This window comes from Phyllobates terribilis, unplaced genomic scaffold, assembly GCF_046119375.1.
Source record: "Phyllobates terribilis strain yellow unplaced genomic scaffold, ASM4611937v1 Scaffold_7__3_contigs__length_470593459, whole genome shotgun sequence".
NCBI classification, from domain to species: Eukaryota; Metazoa; Chordata; class Amphibia; order Anura; family Dendrobatidae; genus Phyllobates; species Phyllobates terribilis.
Window position 1 is genome coordinate 236,888,919 of NW_027362767.1, and position 5,108 is coordinate 236,894,026.

Consider the following 5,108-nt stretch of genomic DNA (forward strand, 5'->3'; position numbering starts at 1 on the left):
AGGTCAGCTGGGTTTGTTGTAGAGCACTTGTAGGATGTGGATAGGGACTCTCGTAGTCCTATGGTAGAGGAATGAGAGAAGGTATTAGGTGAATAGGTGGTGTTATCCGGTAATTGTCCCACCAAGTCAATCGGTTGAATGGTTACCTGCTATTGGTATGACAATCAGCAGGTGGTAGAGGGTATGGAGGGTGTCCTGTAGGGTGGATCCCAGAGATGAGTCTAGGAGGGATAGAACTAAAGAAGATGTCCAAATTTAGAAAAATGGATGGTACTCGGTTACCTGATAGGTGTAGTAGATGTACCTACGGAGGTTGAGTCGAGGTGGATTTCGTTGTTATAGGTGTGGTTGAACCTTCTTGGCTAGCAGTGCTAGTAGGATAGGAATAATCGTTTCCCTAGATGTTCTGGAGAGAGAGTAGGTAATATGTTAGGATTATTCGTGCGCAAATGCTTCCTAGATTTAAAGAGAGGGGGTACCTTTGATCTCCAAAAAATATATATATATATCCCGGAGAGGCTTCGGGATAATCTGGATTATAATAGTGTTATCCCCTTAGGTAGTTTCAGTCACTGGCTTCGGATGTATCAAGAGGCTCCAGATGAGCCGGAATGGTCAGTGTCTAGTAAATTACCATATGACGGGAGGCTCTGGTTCTAAAAATGAGTGGATAATAATAGTACCAGGCTAGCTAGTTATATCAATTTAACAGTTGATGTTTGGTACCATTATAATTATTTACCTGCTAGGTAGCTGTATGGAGTATTGAGACTGGTCTGAACGATGTCTCAAATTGGTCGAGATTTCGTAAATTGTCAGCCTTAAGAGGGTATATTACGGGACTAAGGCTGCATCAGGTGGCTCTGGCTGAGCTTGAGACGGTCGACGTATAGTGAACTAGTTTGGGAGGAACAGTTTGTGGTTAATAGTGTCAACAGGTAGGTCAGTAGTCAATACTGTCTAGCTGTAGGATAAATAATGATACCTTTCATTTAAATCTGAAATCGCAGCAGGGTGGTTCAGCAGGAGGCTGTGGCTGCTATTTATAAGTCTAGCGGCTCTGGAGTATAGTGTGCAGGGTTAACTGCAGGTGCTGCTGGAGAGAAGCACAGTCCTGAGATTGTGGGTCTATAATAGGCGGTGGGGCCGTGGCCCGATCTTTACTTACAGTAAGTTGTCCAGCGGTAACAGGTGTTGTCGGGGGTCCGGGGCGAGAGCGGAGTCCCGGCCGGTGACTGCCGTGTGCTCGTCTATTTCCGGGTTGCGGGAGGGAGAGAGGAGACAGGGTAGGGGGAGAGCGCGCTCCTGAGTGAAGGAGCGCGAGAGATGCAGCGTGACAGGCAGTAACGTGGTACGCAGCGTACAGGTGCTACGGAGGCCTGGTTAGTGCCTCTTGTGCTGGGTCAGAGAGCAATCCTACGCGTTTCGACAGCTACGGCTGTCTTCATCAGGGATGTCATAGCCCAGTCTTATGTGTCCTTATATACCCAGGGGGTAGTGATGTCATGCCTGTCAGTCCTGGAACGCAAATAACTCAATCTCACTATTTAATCCCCATGGTTTTAGGGTATTTAGTTTGAAGATCCACTCACTCTCTTTTCTGGACATATGTTTAATAAAGTTGCCCTGTCTCCAATGTTCATGTACTATTTGGATACCAGTTATTTGGATTCCTTTGGTGGATCCATTGTGTTTTCTGCGAAATGTTTGGAAAGAGGGTGGTTTAGGTACTTGCTTTTAATGTTGCGCATATGTTCATTGACTCTGGTATTTAACGTTCTTTTGGTTCTGCCCACGTATAATTTATTACATGGACATGAAAGTCCATAGATGACTCCTGTGGTGTTACACGTTATAAAGTCTGTAATTGGGTATGTTTCTTTTTGGTGACTGATTGTATACTGTTTTTGTGTTTTTAGTTTTTTACACAGTTTACATTTTTTGCAAGGAAAAAAACCTTTCAGTTTTTGTTGGAACGGGGTTTGTGTCTGTTTGGATGTAGTGTTGTTTCTAACGGTGGGGGCTATTATGGATCCGAGATTTCGCGCTTTTTTTTTTTTAAATGAACCTTGGTTGGTTTGGTATCTGATCCCCAATTATTTTATCATCCCGTAGTGTGTGCCAGTGTTTCTCGACAATTTTTTTTTTTTTTTTGAAAAGGCGGGTATTTGCAGAATAGGGTGTAATGATGGGGATAAAGTTGTGATGATCTTGTTCTGTTTCAGTAGTACCAATCTCATTTAGAAGAGTGTTTCGTGGTATTTTGGCTACTTTCTTTATTGTATTTGAGAGAAATTGTGCATTATAGCCTTTTTTCTAGGAATTTGGTGGTGAGAAGTTTTGCTTCCATATCAAATTCTTGAGGTTTTGAACAGTTCCGATGTATTCGTACATATTGGCTGCGGGGGACATTCAATAGCCAATTGGGAAGGTGACAGCTGTCTAGTGGGATGTATCCATTGGCATCGGTGGGTTTATGGTAAGTGCGAGTTAGAATGCGATTGTCTTCAATATAAATGGTCAGATCTAGGAAATTGACTGTGGTGGTACTGGTGGTGGAGGTGAATTCCAGGAAGAATTCGTTCCTATTGATTTCCTCTAGAAATTTATTCAATGATTCTTGGTCCCCTGACCAGATGAATAAGATGTCATTCATGAATCTTCGCCATAGGACCAGGTTCGCGTTTAGAAGGCCTTCAGGGTGTATAGCTAACGATTCCCATCGGCCCACATATAAGTTAGCATAGCTTGGTGCGAACCTAGTCCCCATGGCTTTGCCCCATTGCTGGGAGTAGTAGTCCCCCCTCGTATAGGAAGTAATTGTGTTTTAATATAAATAGCATGCAGTCCCTGATAAATACATTTTGTTCTGGTGGTGTTTTCTGGTTGAGAAAGTGAAGGGCGGCTTCGCAGCCTTTGTTATGTGGGATATTGGTGTATAATGATGTTATATCCATGGTACCAATGATGTAATGGTTTTCCCAGTGGATATTATTGAGTATTTAAATAGTGTGTTTACTATCTTTTAGATGAGAAGGGAGATTGGGGACTAGAGGCTGTAGATGGTGATCAATTAATTGTGAAAGATTGGCTGTCAAGCACTGTATGCCGGAGATAATTGGTCTTCCCGGCGGGTTGGTTTGGTTCTTATGTATTTTAGGGAGGTAGTAAAAGGCGGCTATTCTGGGATACTGGATGTTGACATAGTCATATTCGTTTTTATTAAGGTAGCCCTCCTGGAGTCCTCTTTTTGTTAGTAATCGTAATTCTTCCTGATAGGTCTTTGTGGGATCAGAGGGAATGATTAAGTACGTTCTGGTGTCGTCTAAGAGCCTTAAGGACTCTTTGTGGTAGTCATCCTTGTTGAGGATGACTATGCTGCCCCCTTTGTCGGCGGGTCTTATTACTATATTTTTGTTGGTTTGTAATTGTTTCATGGCATTTATTTCGGATTTAGTCAGATTATTTTTGAATTTTTGACATTTGTGGTTTTTAAGTTTACGGATATAGTCTGTTACATTCTTTTCGAAGGTATTGAGGGCCTCCGAGTACTCTTGGAGGGGGTGGAAAGTGGATTTGGTTTTCAAGGTAGTGTGCGTATATTTTGGTGGATCGATGTGTTCAGATGCATTTATATCACTGTCTTTTTGGTCTTTTTGGTATGATATTTTTTTGAGTACCAGCTGACGCATGAACTTCTTGATGCCTATATAGGCTTGGAACTTATCTAGTTGTGTTGAGGGGGCATACTTAAGACCTTTATTTAATAGAGCGATTTCATTATTGGTTAAATTGTGTTTGCTAAGGTTGAAAATGGATTTCTGGCTAATTATTTCTTTGGATTTGTTTTTTCTTTTCTTTTGGGCGAGTTTCCCTCCCCTAGTACCTCTTTGGCGTTTTTTCTTTTTGCCACCTGAAAAAAATCAGCATTGCTAGTGTGTTTTCGTATTGATGGACGGGATGTGGAGGCAAGGGCCGGGGTTGTTGGTATTGGGGGGGAGGGGGTTTGGTGGGTTGTCTGGTTGGGAGGATAAGCCTCTGGTTGGGGGTGGTGGAGTTAATAAAGTGTTATTATCGTTACTAGTAGTCGTTAAAGGGAGGAACCTGTTTTGAGTACTGACAGGGGTATCATAGTCCTCTTCCATCAAGTTAGAGTTAGGTTCATTTAGAGCAGGGGTCTCAAACTCTGCTGGGTATATGGGCCGCACATGAAAAAAATTTGAATTTGGGGGGCCGCATTCTTTGTTCAATGTGACATTTTTAGTGATACCATTTTTTTTGTATACACCTTTTGAACATTTTTGCCGTGTTTATTTTTTTATGGCTTGGGTCGTTATGGATGTGGCGATAATAAACGTGCACTTTTTTGTGTTTACTTTAGTTTACATATAAAACAGCATTTTTAGTGCCCAATATTTTTTCATGCTTTTATTTTATTTTTTTATTTTTTTTACAATTTTATTTCCCCCAATTGGCCACATACAGTAATATTGTCTTACAATTAGCATCATATAGTAATAATGGAAAACATCTTGTAGTAATGTTCCCCATCCAAGTCCCCATCTTGTACTAATGTGCCCCATCCAGGTCCCCATCCTGTGGCAACGTTCCCCATCCTGGCGCCCATCTTGTACTAATGTGCCTCATCCAGGTCCCCATCTTGGGGCTATGTGCCCCATCCATGTCCCCATCCTGTGGCAATGTTCCCCATCCAGGTCCCCATCTTGTGGCTCTGGTCCCCATCTTGTGGCTCTGGTCCCCATCTTGTGGCTCTGTGCCCCATCCAGGTCCCCATCTTGTGGCTCTGTGCCCCATCCAGGTCCCCATCTTGTGGCTATGTGCCCCATCCAGGTCCCCATCCTGTGGCAACGTTCCCCATCCTGGCGCCCATCTTGTACTAATGTGCCTCATCCAGGTCCCCATCTTGGGGCTATGTGCCCCATCCAGGTCCCCATGTTGTGGCTCTGGTCCCCATCTTGTGGCTCTGTGCCCCATCCAGGTCCCCATCTTGTGGCTATGTGCCCCATCCAGGTCCCCATCTTGTGGCTATGTGCCCCATCCAGGTCCCCATCTTGTGGCTATGTGCCCCATCCAGGTCCCCATCTTGT

General features: G+C 43.6%; 1 long non-coding RNA gene across 1 annotated transcript; it reads right to left on the reverse strand.

Moving 5' to 3' along the window:
* Positions 1-748: 748 nt before the first annotated feature.
* On the reverse strand, positions 749-1,433 carry LOC141153098 (uncharacterized). Its single transcript, XR_012247238.1, has 3 exons — positions 1,169-1,433; positions 986-1,093; positions 749-897 (listed from the first exon to the last, which is right to left on the reverse strand). It is a non-coding gene; the product is annotated as an uncharacterized lncRNA (long non-coding RNA).
* Between the last annotated feature and the right edge of the window lie 3,675 nt (positions 1,434-5,108).